We start from the raw sequence: 9,118 nt of genomic DNA on the forward strand, positions 1-9,118 counted from the left end.
CTTATATAGATCTCACTAAGATCGCGTCATAAACGTTTATCCTCTCGTGAACACACCACGCTTGCAAACAGAGTGCCTGCTCCGCATTATTCGGTATTTGTAACGCGGACAAACGGTAAATCGCTGTCTTGAACGAGCCCCAAAAGCAACGGCGACAGGGGGGACCGAGCCGGGGACTCCCGCGCCTGCTTTCGAAACGGGCCGCTAGGGGGATTTCAGTGGCGCCCCTACAGGCCGCGCTCGAGCACGGCCGGACTGGAGCAGCGGCGAGCGCGCACTTTCATACGGCCTGCGCACCCAAGAAGGAACCAATACAGCAGATTCTTTACAGTGGGGGCGCTTCGAACCAACCCTCTGCCCTTCCAACCCGCCTTTCTGTTAGTCGACGCATCGCTTCTGGCCGAGCGCAGCTGTGTGTTTTTGACAGTGCGCTTCGCTGCCGGCGGGCCGCTCAGCCCGACCGGAGCGTGAATAGCAGAATCACGTTTAGCTAAGCGATAACCCTATCTCCCTCGACGGGAAATCATTCGCGTCACTGGTCGTGCCCTGTGCGTGTGCAAACCAAGACATCATTCGCCGTCGTATCATACCGGCGCCGTGAACTTGCTGTCGTTGCGTATATAATACAGTCGCTGATAAGATATGAAGACCTCGCATATTTTAAATGCATAGCATTTTAGTAACTCACAATGTCACGCGGCGTTCGGCCTAGTCCGCAGCCAGGCCACTACACTATAAAAGAAACAACAGTTTCCGGCGCCCGGATTCGAACCCATGACGCCGCGGGCGGAACGGCAAGTGCCGGGCGCACTACCGATTGAGCCACGCAACCAACACGGATTTCGATGCACCGATAGCGCCTTATATCCTTCACTCATTTATGGTTTGTTTCGAAAGCGCCATAAGTTGTCACGCGCCTCCGCAAGATGGCGACACAGGTTCCGCGATCGAGACTATGATCGAGAGACCCGCCATAAGTTGTCACGCGCCTCCGCAAGATGGCGACACAGGTCCCGCGATCGAGACTATGATCGAGAGACCAGCAGCGCTGGTCGCGTCTCGTGCTGCCGGGACGCCCCGCTGTAGCCCACCGCAAATTTGATGACGTGCAGCGTGTAATAGTCCGTGACATGGAACAAATCATGTCACGTGACCTTGCAATTACGACACGACATTAATTACAATAACTAGCACCAACAAGAAAACCAACAACCAATACGTAATCCATACGACTTGCCGGCGCACCCCCTCGGAAATGCTGTGCATTTGATCGTGCCCCTCGCGAGGGGGATGTTTTAATTTTTTTTATTAAACTTGGGGCTGCAAACTTTTTTCAACTATAGTGGCTTCGGACGTGGATAGCACAGCTGCGGCAATGTGCGGGATAATATTAGGGTTGGTGTGGAGTGTGTAGCATTGCTTGCAGACCTAGGAGTAAAGAAAACGCGGTTCCCTGCCGTAAAGCTGGGTGTTTTTATTTGGTGATTTTGGTGTGCCAGAAACGTAGCCCTTGTTTAAGTGCGTAAATTTTGCTCCCCCACAATGAGTTGCTTTTGTATTGTTTGGCTTGAAATAGGCTGTTTGGTGGCAGTTTGAAATTTCGTTTTTACCTCCCCACGCTGTTTTTTTTCATCATGCGCCCCGCGTTGAAATGTTTCTTTCAAATGTTTGATTCGGCGCTTCCGAATGATAATGTTAGGTTGTTTGACCCTAATAGACCGAAAATTCAGAAGGGGGTAAGGAATCAACTATTTTAAGAACGCCCATGTAAATTAACACTGGCAGGTAGCCACGGCAGGGCTAGGGCAGTGGCAAATCCGCGCGCACCGCTCCTCTACCCCGCCCGTGCTGTGGGTCAACTGGCACGGCTACAGTGTACTAAAAGGGGCAGTGTAGCGGGCGGAGGCGGCGGCGCATACGTACGCCGGCACCGCTGGTGGCGAACGGAGCGGCGGCGCTGCTGTCGTCCAATCTTCCGTTTCGCCCAATCTTCCGAACCGGCGTTTCGCAGCCTTGCTTGTGAATGTGAGCATGGAGCTCCATGAATGTGAGCTACTACGGCTCACAAATGGCGCAGAAGCAACGCCTGAATCAGTGCTTCGCACCTAGATGCAACACAGGGTACTCCCGAATCAAGCAAGCGCAGAAATTGTCGTTTAAAGCACCCGCTGACTCGGGGAGAAGAAGCGTATGGGAACGCAACCTGCGCAGAAGCGACAGGAGGCTCACGCCGGATTGTGCTATTTGTGAGTTACACTTTGAGAAGGAGTATGTTCATTGTAAAGGACTATTGTATGTTCATTGTCAAGGACTGTTCATCATATTAACGGCACAGAGGCGCGTCTTGAGCGCGGGAGCCCGACCCTCGCACCGGGCGCTGTTCCAACGATTCTACCGAACGTTGCTACGCTTGCCTTCAAAAAGAAACGACAAAAAGAGGAAACACGAAGAGGATGTCCTGCCGTGAAAAAAAGGCACTACTGAGTTCTCCAGACGAGCATATGTTGACAAGCCGGCGACAAGCCGGCGGAGCCGCTGTGACAGGTGCGTCATTGAGTGGAGCGGCATTGCCCAACCAGTACGGGATTTTTCATAAGATGCAAGGTGCCCAGGGAGCGTGTTTTACGTCTTGCTCTCACTGGACGCCGGCACAAGGGATGGGACTGTAGAAGAGGCAGTATTTCTTACTGTAAACAGCGACGTTTTTTTGTTACCCACTCGAGAACGTTTGTACTACGGAAACTTACAGCAGAAGCGGCAGTGGTTACGATGCGGGATGTAGAATATGTATTAATCAAGCCGACGCACCGCACTTGTGTACAGGTGCAGCTACTGAAGCTTTAAACTGTTAACTAGTGGAAGTGAATATTGATTGGTTGATTGTGGGGTTTAACGCGCCGACGCAACGCAGGCGATGAGGCGCGCCGTAGTGGAGGGCTCCGGATTAATTTAGACCACCTGAGGATCTTTAACGTGCGCCAAAATCTCGTACGCACGGGCGTTTTTGCCTCCATCAGAAAAGCGGCCGCCGCGGATGGGAATAGAACCCGCGACCTCGTGCTCAGCAGCGCAACGCCTTAGCCACTGAGCCACCGCGGCGGGACTGGAAGTGAACATGTTTCGTATCTATTTTCTGTAATTGTAATATGTATGTGAACATTTTTTTACTATGCATTGTTAACATATCAGTACTATACACAACTTTCGTGATTATTGTGGTGTAAAATTGCAAACAACATGATTTTTGAATGGAGTAGTCACTTTGCTATTTGTTTCATAGCATACTTTCTGCTTCAGTGTTTGTGTTGAATACTTTTTTCTGCCAAGCTCTTGAGAATAAAATGATTTTGTGGATTCATGCAAGACTAACTTCCTTATTCTGTGAATACATGCCCCACGCCCTCATGTGCATAATTGACGATTTCCTGCAGGTCTTACCATTAATTCTTCTGTGCTTTTATCCACGCAATGTTTGGATTCTCCAGGCTGGCCTTAAAAATATGCAACAAAATGTGGGTAGCTTGCGTTGTAAGTGTTTCATTTGATGAAAGAATTAGAATTGCGGGGCTATTATTTGCTTCCAATTGTACGGCGTTTATTACGGCGGATCTTGGCGCACTCGGCGCCGTGAATGTTTCAGCGAGCGGTGTGGCTCTCCGGTAGAGGTATATAATTTTTTCGTCGTTGTAACCAGAGAATATAAATAAAACGGTTGAAAACGGTAATTTTGGAGCGCGCGAAGGCTTCGCACGGGCACGCTCCGCCGTGCACCGCGAACGCTTCGCCCGCCCCATGGCCCGCCCGCTAGGAAGATTGGTTGACCGCAGCGCCGCCGCTACTGGCGACGTTGCAGGAGTCGGGCGGGGAGCGGCGGCCGCTGCACTGCCCCTTCTAGTACACTGTAGCACGGCCGCTGGATGAGAGGCGCACTTGCAACTGGCGAGGGTTGGTCCGAAGCGCCACGAACTAGCGGCGGTGAAAGGTGGGAACTATACCCGAAGCGCAGGCCGTATGAAACTGCGCGCCCGCCGCTCCTCCAGCCCGGCCGTGGCTCGAGGCGTATTGGCGGTGAGCGCGAACACAGGCGGCGCTGCGAAGCGCGCCTCCGTGACGTCAGCTTAGGGATTCTCGCATTTGTCGTCTGCTTCACTCAGGATTGCTCTCCCTGCTGTTGCTTTGCGCTCGGTCAACGTCTGATGCTTGTCCGCACCAGAATTGGCGTGTGTGTTTTTATCATAATAATAGGCTTAAAATCGCATACACTAGCTCATGGTGTCAATTAAAGTATAGTTTTGGATACCGCTACGGGAGAAACATTGCCGGCGCCACCCCATTCCTTGCGAAGCCGGTCCTGTGCGGAGCGCGAAGAGTCGGAGCTAGGCGTCAGCTTCTGTATTAAGCAATGTTTCGAGCCAGCTGCTAGTAACCGATAACAGAGAGAATACAAGACCAAAACAAATTCTAGGCCTTCAGGGCTGTCGGCTTTGGCAGAAGGCATCACGATTCCCGGTAATCATATGTAAGGTAAAACAGTTTTTGCAACCTTGCCGAACGCTCGGACGCGTTTTGTCACATCACTTTACGGTGTCAAGGCATGAAAGTTTGCCGACATGCACTACAGACTGCAAAAACTGTAGGTTGAGTTCCAGTGTGTATATACGCGCGTGCTGATTCTATACCAGGCATCTAACCAGTATGGAGGTTTATTGAGCAAAACGAGTCACGTCTTCGTTAAATTTATAGTAACAGATATATGTTTGTTAAGACCTGGAGGGATATTTCGGAACATTTTGCACAGCCATATCTTCCAGATATTCGGATATGCGTTATAGGAAAACTGCACTCAAGAAGAGGAGGAGGAGTAAGGGGAGGAGGGGAAAACTTTGTTTAACAATTAAATCGATCTGGTTAGTGGGCCGGGTCCTCAGTCCAGGACAAGAGAGTAAAAGTAATTTTCTTCAAATCATAGAATGCCATCCTGAGTAGAATAGGATTTGTTCTTCGCGCCTGGAAGGGTTGAAAAGCAATAAAGAGCTACTCGGAATTCTTCTTCGGTTTCGAGTCTTATAATATATGCAGGTATACTATTTATTACGTTAGTCAGCGAGTATATCATGCCTTCAACACCGTAATCATGTCATCATTGTTCGAGTTGAGAGTCAGTTCGTTATGATAACGATATAATTACGATAGAAATTCGGAGCACAAAAGCCGCCTTCGAGTACTGTGGACCACGTTGTTTAGGGCGCGATCGCGGTGGCGTAGCACAAACCGTCTCATTTTATTTGCATGTGAATAAACAAAGCACGCTGCGGATATGCACCTTCTTGCACGCAGCCGTCATGAAAGCCAATTTGTGAAGAAGGGAATGTATGCCACACAAAATGAAGGAAATATCTACACGACCTTTGTGAGGCTCCCAAACATCCCGAAACCTCCTAATAAGAAGTTGGTGACGGAGCAGAAAAATTAATGCGTTGGACAGAAAAAAAAAGCAAGAAACATTAATCCGATACAAGACAACAACGAAAGAAACACAAGAAAGCCGCTTTATTTCCTGCTGTGCGATGAGCGTGTAGAGGCCGCTGCTTGGTACGTAGTAGACTGTTGAGTCTTCATAGGAGCATCTCAAAAATAGTGCAGGGAAGCCTACGCATTTTGAATACTTATCGAGAAGCTCTGATCGCTGATCCTCGCGAATAAGCAAGAAAGGACGAGTTACACACGATCTTCTGACCGATACTCTGAAGAAAGTTGTTCTCTATCTCTTCGTGTGTTGCAAACTTGTGGGGGATACAGCTTCAAATTATTCAGATGCGTCAGAAGTTGGCAAAATAACTGAGTCGCTAGAATACGCTTTTTAACGCACTACAGCAACGAAGGGGGCGATTTCTAGCCCAGGCACTGTTGCCCCTGACAAGCGGAGTGTAGCAGACGACAGCGGCGCGAATCCCTAAGCCGACGTCAGAGCCAGGGGGCGCCACTCAAAGATCTCACCGCCAATAGGCCAGTGTTCGCGAATTCATTTTAGCAAGGCAGCCCAGCCCTTTTAATACTCTTCATAAGGTTTTCTTCATTCTGGGGGGCTAGCTAATGTTTGTTACTTTTTGGATATTGAGAGTGTGCATGTAATTTATGTAATTTGAGGGTGTGTAATTTAAAAAAATACAAAAGAGGCGATCGTAAACACGGGTAATTGTCTTAGCTAAAAAAGAGCAAATATAAATTAACAACCTGTCATAAATGAAAAAAAAACATGTGCTAAAGACTTCAATCGGCTGCATAACAGGTGTCCCCAGGAAGAGGTATTAAAAATATATATACATGTAGAATTTCTAAAAATACCTGGCAAAGATAGAACATGACATCAATCAAAAAAATAAATTGACGGCTCCAGATTGTTGTCCATGACCCACGTTAAGCGGAAATAAAAATATAACGGCTGTCGCAACAGGCAAGCACCGGATAATTTGGTCGCCGAAACGTCCGTACACCGAAATGTGCGTGCATCGAAACGCCCGTACACCGATATGTCCGTACACCGATATGTCCGTACACCCAAATTTCCGCACCGAAATATCCGACACCGAAATGTCCTCGAGCCGTCTGGAGTTTGTCCGGTGCTCCCTGAAAAAATTCGCCTAGGCGCGTTTCTTTTGATTATCTTTATCTCCAGATAATCCGCTGCCGGTGGTGTTAATATTCGTATAATATACGTAGTTCGATGTGAGTTTTAAATGCCTCACTTAATTTCGACCCAGGATTATCCTACACTATATTTTAATTTAAAAACCTAATTGTAACGTTAATGTAACGACACGTTCCAATTTTCGAAGTGGAACTGGAACGCGTTCCTTTCGCAATAAAGGAACTTGTAACGGGAACTCGTTTCAAAATTGGCAAGGAACGAGGAACGAGCTTTCGTTCCTATTTTGGAGGAACGTGTACAACACTGGCTCACACGACAGCACAGTCAAGCCCGCACTCCGCTCGTCATTCTGCTGCACGACGCTTCACCTTGTCGCTGTCCTTCCAGTTACGCCTGCCGTTCGCGTAACCATCAATTGCAGCAGCCGCTTCGCATCCCGCAATGCGTCCGCGGCTGCACTCCCAGCCTCGTCCACCAGAGGTTCCCCACATCCCGGACGCTACCTCGCCGACGACCAGGACCGTGCCGTTTAGTCAACCCCTGCCACTTGACCATGGCACTGACTGCCCACGGATTCTCCTTGACTACGGACAAATTGTACATACATGTACATAGTGCATAGTGTATTTTCGCGCATTGTCATTTACAATCGTCACTTTACCGCGCTTCACGCTAGGGGGGGAGCCCTGTAGCGCCACCATCATCATCGGTAGATGGGCCAACGGGGCACGAAGGACACGCAGCACTCAGCACCCGGTCTCGGAAGGGCCCCCTCGTTCTATGCGCCTCGTTCCGACCATGGCACAGCCAACTCAACCACAATAAACGTGGGCTCGGCCGCACCACCTCATCGGCCGCCTACACACACATATATATATATATATATAGTAGAACTTTGAAGATGGTAGAGAACACAAGAGAAGAAAAACTTCGAACAAGGTAAAAGCACGATTGTGGCCTACGTTTCAGCAAAGAGAACTTGCTTTCCTCAGGGCCTGAGGAAAGCAAGTTCTCTTTGCTGAAACGTAGGCCACAATCGTGCTTTTACCTTGTTCGAAGTTTTTCTTCTCTTATATATATATATATATATATATATATATATATATATATATATATATATATATATATATATATATATATATATATATATAGCGAATCAGAATAGGAAATGAGGGGCTCGTTGAAAATAAGACAGAAATAAGAATTGGCAGTCAAGAAAACCTCGGAAAGCAAACGGGAGGATGTAGTTGGTCAAGATTAAGAATTTGGAAAGTAAGAAAGTGGAGAAAAAATGCCCGCCAGGTGGGATCCGAACCCACGACCTCCAGAACACCGGTCTGGTGCGATAACCACTACGCTACCGGCGGGGCTACTTTAGCCTCCACTTTCTGGGGTATTTATGTTCAGGCGTTTTTGTTTCCTGCGCTTGGGGGTGGCCAGCGCCACTCGGACTACTCGGGGTGAAGGGGACCTTCTTTTTAACCCCCAGGCCGTGACTCGAGCGTCTACGACATGTCGAGAGTGGTCGACCAGCGTTGAACCCTCTGAAGCTCCCTATGGCACCAAGACTGCCAGAACAGAGGCCCTCGCTATGCATGTAGCGAATCAGAATAGGAAATTAGGGGTTCGTTGAAAATAAGACAGAAATAAGAATTGGCAGTCAAGAAAACCTCGGAAAGCAAACGGGAGGATGTAGTTGGTCAAGATTAAGAATTTGGAAAATAAGAAAGTGGAGAAAAAAAATTTTTTGTCCACTTTCTTATTTTCTTATTTTCCAGAAAAAAAATTTTTGTCCACTTTCTTATTTTCCAAATTCTTAATCTTGACCAACTACATCCTCCCGTTTGCTTTCCGAGGTTTTCTTGACTGCCAATTCTTATTTCTGTCTTATATATATATATATATATATATATATATATATATATATATATATATATATATATATATATATATATACACACACACACACAGCCAGACTTCAAGAACCATAAGGCAAGGGGAGGACATAGAGGTAGTAGCCCGTCATTTCTTCATGTGGAAATATTAATTTTTAAATCTTTGAAAGAAAGGGGAGAAAAAGCGCTCCCCTGGTAACGCGTGAACTCACGACATGGATTACGGCTTACTAAAACTGCGAATGATAGTTATCCACGTTACGTACTCAGGTCACACTTCCCCCAGTTAAGTAGTCGCCTGAGCTTTCTAACGTCACATAATTCGTTTCGGTATAGTCCCGATAAAACTGAAGTTGTAGAAATTGATATAATTATACTCCTTCCATGGAAGTCTCTGTATTGACAGCAGACCGGAATTTCCCATTGTTTACAGATCCGCAGTGAACCACCATAAGCATGAGAAGAACTGCCCCGCAGTTATTTGCAAGATGTCTTCATTAGATTGCAAGATACAGAGAAAGTTCTCTTTGCCGCTACGCACATAAATAAATCCGAGTAATCAGCTATATACAGC

Source organism: Haemaphysalis longicornis, unplaced genomic scaffold (assembly GCF_048455015.1).
Source record: "Haemaphysalis longicornis isolate Haplotype H1 unplaced genomic scaffold, Haemaphysalis longicornis Haplotype H1 scaffold_7, whole genome shotgun sequence".
Taxonomy (NCBI): domain Eukaryota; kingdom Metazoa; phylum Arthropoda; class Arachnida; order Ixodida; family Ixodidae; genus Haemaphysalis; species Haemaphysalis longicornis.